Below are 8,926 nucleotides of genomic sequence, written 5' to 3'. Positions count from 1 at the left end.
AGCTCTCCATGTCCATAAAATAAATTAGTCTGAGATAAGGCAGCCAAAATATTAATGAAGGCTGCATTTCAGATGCTTTATTCAGTCCCTGACATCTCACTGTTTATCTGACCCATCTAAATCCTTTTTCTCTCCTTTTTCTTTCTAATTACCCACTCCATCTTTTCCCCTCCTACTTCTCAGCCCAGTCAGCTCCTTCTCTGCGGGCTCCTCACAGACACATTCCCTTCTACCAGACTGAAAGTTTCCAGCAAGGATCTGCTGTCCTTCCTACTCTGATACCACACTCCTTTTCCCTGCCTGACTTGTGACTTCCCTGCCACATCAGGGACATTTCAGTTCCATCACCCCTCCTGAAAACCTGAGTACATTTTACAGTGTCTTAGAACAGACATTATGGGCTTTTTTTGTTTTGTTCTTTTTTAAACCAACTACCTGACTGCATGAGAGGAAAAGTAAGGTGGATAGGTAGACATTTTCTTTAAAGGAATATGACTATTTATTGGAAGAAGTACAGGTTCGTGTTGGACCAGTCACACAGTCTGTCCAGTCACACATGGCACGCATGTCTGCTGGCCACACTATGTCCCTGTCCGTACAGAAGCATCTCCAGTCACTGTGGTCCACCATACTGATATTAAACTGACAAATAAATGCAGGACATTTTTTCTTGGTAAGAAAGCAAAATCTGATGAATGAGAATAAGATGAGGGGAACAATAGGGGGACCATGGCTCCATGGAATCAATAAGCTTAGCAAAATTACCTGGCAGAGAGTGGTAAACCCCTTTGTTTTACCTGAATTAAATGACCATGCATTTGCCCTATGACCATGTATCAGGATAATTGGGAGGAGTCTGATATTAGATGACCTTAGCTTTGGACAGCTATGGGAGATTAAATTTAACTCAGATCAAGGAAAGCTTAACAGATCTAGGTAGGATAAAGCTGTTATTCACACTGCTAAGATCATCCGAGGCCAGTGTCTTGGAAGATACCACAAACTGCTCAGTAAAAAGGCTTGCCTAATGCAGAGCAATAGGTACAAGAACAGAATGGACTTCTATAAAACAGGGATGCTGAAAAATTTCCTCCTAGTTAACACTATTTGGTAAACATTATCAGCATGTGGGGTGAAATTCAGCCTTTATTGCTTCCTTGCAAAAAAAGTGGTCTGCTTGGTTTTCTAGGAAATTTTTTTTGGTGCAGATAATCAGAGTAATAGGAAATAAGTCTACATTGTGTTTTGTCCCCTTGGGGCAGACATTGGAGAGATATTCCTCTCCCCACCTATTTTTGATAGATAATGAAGAATTCATCCCTTTCAGTTCTAAAAATGCATTACTTCTTTTTAAAATATAAACTATGAGTTCATTTACTATTAAAGGGACCACAAAACTAGATTTCTGCTCAAATAACCATGTGACAGGCTCACTTTGTGAAAAATTACAAGCTGGAGAAAGAAGGGTGTGCCCTAGAAGTGAAGACTTTCATAAAGCAGTAGTGCCCCCATGTTAAGCATAAGATGTGGAATATCTCCAGGCAGAGCAACCAAAAAGTTAATAGAAACCTAGGAAGGAATAAAACTCTTCTGATATATTTTTTCCTAATCTGGGAGCAGAAAGTTAACATCTGCAGAGTGATAGAAAATTTGTCTGCCTATACAGTGATATAGCAGAAGCTTCCCAAATTCCTGCCATACAGTAGTCTACCTGCATAGACAAAATTTGCAGCCGGTGTATATCTGGAGATTAACTGAAGGATAGTAAGTTATGTCCACTAACCTGCTGTTGATAAAGTTCTGGTAGTAGCACTAATAGAGTGAGGTATCCTTTGCAAATCTCTTTTTCACTGGAGACTATATTTCCCCATTGTGCTGCTCATGGCTCCTTGAGCTCATCCCCTGACATCCATAGGCATCGTTTGCCTTACAGAATGAGAGATACATGAAGCAGGATGCTGTGATTCCCAAAGCACTCACCTGGGTAAGACCCTCCCAGGTGAAAACAGATCAGCAGTTTAGTGCCTTGCCAAAAACAAAACTGAAAGAAAAATGTTTTGAGGTAGAACATAACTTGAAAAAGTGAAAAAACTGTCATAAATAACATTTACAAGATACATTTTTTCGCCACCATTGAGAAGTCCCTTTTCTCTCTGTTCTCCTAATATCTTTAAACAGCTTTGACCAGTGCACTTCCACTCTTCCATGTCTTCTTGCAGGGCTTAGGTTGCTGTTTCCCCTCACTTGCCAGTCATAACCTGACAAAACAGCCTTGCAATTTCTTTATACCTGACAATTTTGCCAATTGCTTTCCAGTCTGAGAGCTGTTGCATCGTTCTTTGTTCATTTTCTCTCCAGGCCAAATCGAATCTTATTCAATAACCTCCTGCCCTGGTCTTGCTACCACCTAAAGCCATTGCACCACGTTCCTAACACTATTACAGCTCAGCTCCATTTCCACCACACTGTGGCTCTGCCACATTGGTCACTGTGATGAGCTGCCACTGTAAGCAACAGCAGAGCCTTTACTGTGTATGACGGGGCACAGGAATATAAACTGCTATTGATTTCTTTCTCTCTCTACTGCAAAACACAAAGGAGTTGTTTCTGACCAGCAGAAGGTTGCTGCTGGCACTCTGGATCTTCAGACTTAACTTAGGAGACATTGTAATTGCTCAGAGTTCAGCCTCTGGAACCTGCTCTCCTGTGTGTGTTCCTTAGGTGGCTGGTTTCACTTCTTGGGGTCAGGGCCACTGAGCAGAGGTCTGTGCCACAGCATGCAAGAGAAAACTGTCAACTCACTTCATCATTTCTCCAAATGGATTTTTATTATGCAGCCTCTAAGAACTGTATTGTGTGAATATGCAAAATAAACTTTAGGAAGAGATAAGCAGTGGCAAAGAGCTGCCAGCAGTGCTTTTGGGCAGTGATAGTTTAACAAGACTAGATCAGTAGCTTCTGGTAAAGCAAAGCATAGTTTTATAATTTACTGTTGACATAAATTACACAGAGACTTTTGAAGTGATTGTATTATTCACTTTCTGAATAATTATGCAATTTATGTTGATCACTGAATTTACTCATACTTACAGGCATTATTGATCCCAGTAGACATCCAGCCAACACAAGCAATGTTCTTTAATATTGGGAACTATTACTTATAAAATCTTATGATGAGGAGAGCTGTGTAAGTACTGGAATGTGCATAAAGCTGGTTATAGCATTCTACTTGTGCAATTAGTCCAGGCACATGTAGAAGCAAAAGCTGCTGCAAATCCTCTCCAAATAGAAAAAGATGCCAAAGCTGGTATTTCTTGAGTGAAAGCAAATTTATTTATATATCTCCCAGAACACATACATGGTAATATGGACCCAAAAACAGGATCGTCATCTTTATTTCACTGTATATCGTTGTTCCCAGAACACACATACTGGATATTGCCTTTCTCAGTATGCAAAGCTCCCACCAAGATGCATTCAAACTTCTCCTGGTCCTTCAAACACTGATTGGAGCAAGATGAAGAGGTATTGGGACTCTCAGAGGGAAAATTTGGGAACATTATCTACAGAATAGTTGGGCGTTTTTTCTTTTTCTCTCTCTCTACATTGTTTCTTCTACCAGATTTTATGGAAACTCACCAATAAAGTCTTATTCTGGGACAGCTGGATCCCTCTGAATCCCAAAGATGGTTTTATATATGTATACCAACTTTTCCTGCTCTTTAAGCTGCCTAGACACAAGATAGCCTGGTCTGGAGTCCATGTAGCTGCACTGGGGAAATAGATTGGCTGGCTCATAAACATTGAGGAGATTAGAATGGATTAACATGAACACTGGGTAGTGCTTTGAATCCTCAGCCATCTTTATGGCTATTAAGAGGTGGCACAGATAAAGAGCTGGGGCCAGCAGTGCCAGCCACAGCTGCAAGGACTAACAAGGACTGACTACTTGTGCTGTTTTGCTGATGTACTCAGGATTTTTCTCAGGTCTCATTGATTTTAGAATGATAGGCCATGTATCATAAAGCCAAAAAGTAAACCAAGACACTAAGACATGTACTAGTGTTGGCCAGTGCTGAAGCCTTTCTAGTCCCTCCAGTAAATATGTAGTTTTGCACCTGCACACACCCCCTGGCACACCCATCAAGCCAGTAAGGAATGAAGCCACTACCCTGATGCAGGATCCTGCATGCTGTGTCAGCCAAGAAAAAATTCACATTTACGGGAAAACTCATTGCTGGTCTCACCCTGTTACACAGCAAATAAAAGCATTGCACAACAAATGTTGACACAGTAACTCTCAGAGGAATTTCACAGGCAAAACAACCATGTGTTCACAGATGCTAATGCGATAACCCAGGATTTCACATGTATTTATTAAGAAATTATTCGCTAGCAAACAAAGCCAAGGATATGAGGTGATTATCATCTAATACCACCAGGTGCTGTACCATACAGGTTGTAGTTAAAGGAGCTTGAAGACACATAGGGAATATTGTTTAAGGATTTGGTCAATACTGAGAAGACATATTAAAATATCCTAGCTCTTTTTAGACATCTCAGATGACTGAAACAGTATGTCATGCTTCATTTATACTCCAAAAACTGGAACATTTCTCTGGCCCTGAGCTTTGACCCTTTGGACTGTTGTTTGTCCCTAATGGACTGTTGTCCATCCTTAATGCATGCTAGGAAGTTTCATAACATATATGGGCATGTGGATAAAGTAAATCAAGTCTAGGAATTCCTGGGAAAGAGCAAATAACCAGTGATTGTAACAGTAAATAAAACTGGACAGGCCTCATTTTGCAGTCCCAGAGGCAAAGGGGTGCAGGTCAGTTCATATCCAGCCAGCAAACCCCACAAAAACAGTTGTCTTGCTGGAAACAGTCCCTGGCCCATGTGATTGGTTCAGTTGGCCCCAAATGTTCTTTTGGGGGAGAACCAGCTAATACAGACCAAAACCACATTAAATAATTCAACAGGAAGAATAGTCATGTGTCCCTTTCTGGACTCTGGCCTGGTCCTCTTTCATTTTTGCAGCACAGATACAACCAGGCTGCTTGAGAGAGGACAGAAGTGGCTGCAATGATATAAGGACCCTTCTCTGCTGCTTCTGGGAATGCAGAACAAAAACCACTTCTCTCTAAAAGTATCCTAAACTTACACAAGCAATGAAATCTTAAATGCAACTGCTTGATAAAGTAACTATTCTGAAATACTTCCAAGAAATTAGGCCATTGCTGAAGTCCAACTCTGAAGTGCTATTTACTTGCTAAATACTTTTTTTCTCTTGGATGATCACTGGTAATAACTGTAGCTCCCAAAATGATTTCATGAGAGGTACTTATTTTTCAAGCTCATTTCTACCTTTCAAACCTTTGCAAATGAAATCAGCAGGTCATTACATGCAGTACAAAGCTTTGTAACCAGAAATCACAGAACTTTTGTTAATCCAAGGACTGGCCAGCAAATTTAGCATTGAAAATGTGGACTTAAATCAAGGCATTTGATAGTTATACAGAATCCATTACCCAGTGGTAGCAGGTCTCCATCCACTCTCTTCAATAGCCAATTTATGTCAATGTCGCAATTACAGGGACCAAGATGGAGAAGGAGCAGTTGTGGGTCATTGAGACATTTTCAATCAAGTTCTGGGCACATGGCTTCATTATCTTCCATTCTACAGGTCTGACAAGGACACGAGTGTATCCAGAGCTCTGTACTTCCAAACCTGATAGAAGGCCAGCTTACTTTTACCTTTTGAAACCTGAAGAATGCTTGTTGAATCCATCAGCCTGGCTGGTGAGTGTCATGGTTCTTTGTCCCTGCAGTCCTTGGACAAGATGTGTTTTTTCTAATAGATATTTTCCTGGTAAATCAAGATCACCACCTTTCTGTAATATTATCTATCTGTGCTGGGAGAGCATTGATGGATTTCAATGTGTTCAGGGCCTTCCTCAGTCCTGCACCCCCTAGAGTGGCTGATTGACTCATTTCTGGAAAGAGACTTTGACAGTGACACATATGCCACCTCCTTAATATTACTTGGATCTTCCTGATTAGATGTGCATCATAAACAACAATTGTGGAAATTGAGAAAAACAAAAAATTAAGTGCTTTCAACCAGTCATGGTTGATTCTGCTATAACTTTCAATTGCTTCTAGCTGAGCTGATTTCCAGGAACAGATCTCATTTCTGCTGTACTGTTTATTGCAGCCCTCTCCTGGGACTGGTAATATGAAGCTACAGATTGGCTTCTTTACAGTGCTGTGTCAGAAAGCCTTCCTGAGATACACATAAACAGCCAGTGAACTGAGGAAACTGCAGATAATCAGCTTTATTTTCTCCCTGAGTGGGTTTTAACACATGGGTCACATCGACCTTAGCACAGGGGCCTCAATATCACACTTGGTGCTCAGTTACCCACAATCACTTGTGTGATCATTTTTTGCAGTTGATTTGTCTGAAAAGTAAGATATCACGTAAAAGCTAAGGTTCTTCTATCAGCTGCACAATTACACTGTACTCACAGAAGAATCTAATAAAAGAGGAAGACTGATCCTATTATTTAGCAAGGTCTCAGAAGCAGAGAACATGCAAGGGAGAAAGTCCCTGATAACCAGGTTATGTGCCCAGTAAAGAAAATATCATTATAAGTTTGCACTGGCTAAAATGTTTTTGATTTACAGATAAATGTGCACTTCTTCATGCTGTAGGGGCCGTGTCTCCCTAGGGACTCCCAGAGCAGCAGGCAGTACCTGGTAGCTCAAACCAATAATGAAATCATAAAATGTGGTTGGAAGGGACTTTAAAGATCTTCTAATCTAATCCCCATTCCATGGGCAGTGATATCTTTCACTAGACCAGGTTGCTTGAAGTCCTATCTAGCATGAGGTATTTCTCAATTTCTCTGAGCAACCCGTTCCAGTGCCCCACTGCATTCACAGTTAAGAATGTCTTCCTAACATCTGATCTAAGTCTACCCTCTTTCAGCTTTAAGTCATTTCCCCTTGTCCTATCACCACATTCTCTTGTAAAAAGTTCGTCTCCAGCTCTCTTGTGGGCCCTATTTAGGTACTGGAAGGTGCTATAAGGTCTGTCAGGAGTCTTCTCCAGGCTGAACAGCCCCAACTCTCTCAGTCTTTCCTCACAGGAGTGATGTTCCATCATCTGATCATTTTTGTGGCCTCCTCTGGGTTCATTCCAACATGTCCACTCCCCATCCCATACCCAGACAGCCAGGCAGCCAGACAGCCCCAGCCTTGGGCACTTTCCTGGGGATGGGGACAGGCCAAGGCCAGCCTGGTTTATTGGTCCGTGGGCAGCAAGGTCCAACCAGCAAGGTCCATGACCACTAAGGGCAGGGCTTGATGGCCTTGAGAGCCTGAAACAGATTCCTGGGCCGTGGATAGATGGGGAATTCCCATGGGAAATTGGTCTGGTCCATAAGTGTGCCTGCACTCTTTGTGCCCTGTTGCTTGAGATACCATATGTGCTCTGGGTAAATTATTTTCCCAGATAAGGATGATGCTGGGTGGAAGGCTCTGCTACCCTACAAATAAGGGAAGTAACAGCTTTCAAAGATAAAATGGGAATTTTAGCAAAAAGGCTTAATTTAAAAATTAACAATGATTGGGTTAATATCAAGTATTCTCTGCTCTTGGTTTGATTATTGCAGGTCCATGAACTACTGGGCTCTCTGGGTAATGAGCTGGGCAGGATGCACCACAGCCACCCATACCCCATCCCTGTTCTGCTGGTGGCTGGCCATGTCTCATACAGACACCTCCTTCTCTTCCACCCAAGGGTAAATAACTCTGGCTAGTTTCTGGCTGACAGAACATGCAATGGCAAGGATGCACCTGAGGGTGCACCTCATTTGCTGATCAGCATCCTTTCAGGAGCCAGCCTTGAGTTATCAAAATGCTGAACCCCACAACAGCTTTGGTCCTTTGTGGATGGAATGAGTTATTCCTGAAAAGAAGTATTAATACAAAAAGTGCTGATCTGGAAGACAAATCATTTGGTGATGGAAATAAAGTATAAATTAAACTTAAATATCTTAAATATATATTTTTTAAACAGAAGTAGGAAAGTATAGTCCAGTTTTGGAAATCTATAGCATAAATATTTGTCTTAGTGACCCCCTACATTTCTTCCAAGTCAGCACATGAAGACAGGCAGCATTAGGGCATGACTCACTCATCTTCTTTTGAGATGTCTATTGAAGACAGAAATTCTGTCCTTTAAGGGTCTGTTTCTTTTCTCAACTGACTAAAAGGACTACCAAAGATGATTATCTTTTAGGGGCATCTCATTTACAGTAATCAAGGAATGAAGATCAGCCTGCTCAGATTTATCAGCATTGAAAATCTTCATGCCAACCCACATATGAACACACAGCATTGGGAAATGTTGAAAGACCCGCCCTCCCCCCCACCCAGTAAAATAGACATCTGTGGGCACGGGTTTTACTAACTTAGTTAAGGTTTGGTTTTAAAAACATGTTGTTTGTGGTATCTTTGTCCCATAACTCTTCATCAGAGAAACTGAATTGTTTCTGTTGCAGATAGACTTGAAGCTTCCCTTTTCTGAAAAAACAAATGGTCAAAGCATAATGCTGAAGGACATCTGGGTAAGGAGAAATGTGATGGACTTCTTCCTCTGAATATACAACTGAATGTGTTGAACTGGAGGTATCATGAATGCCACAATTTATACTGCTGCTGGAGATGTATCCCTGCCCTTTCTGGAGTGCAAATCCAAGAGTGCGCTGGACAGCAGTGGGCTCTGCCATAACTTACTGGAAAAACATTGGCTAAGATGGTCTGTGTTCTATCACTCACTGGGAAAGTGTTACTAGCAAAACCACTGGTGCCTATTTTCCACAGTGTTTGCTACATCTAGCAATTTTGCATTTAA

The sequence above is a fragment of the Erithacus rubecula genome (genome assembly GCF_903797595.1).
Source record: "Erithacus rubecula genome assembly, chromosome: Z".
Classification (NCBI taxonomy): Eukaryota; Metazoa; Chordata; class Aves; order Passeriformes; family Muscicapidae; genus Erithacus; species Erithacus rubecula.
Note: the sequence above shows the minus strand (reverse complement) of the source record.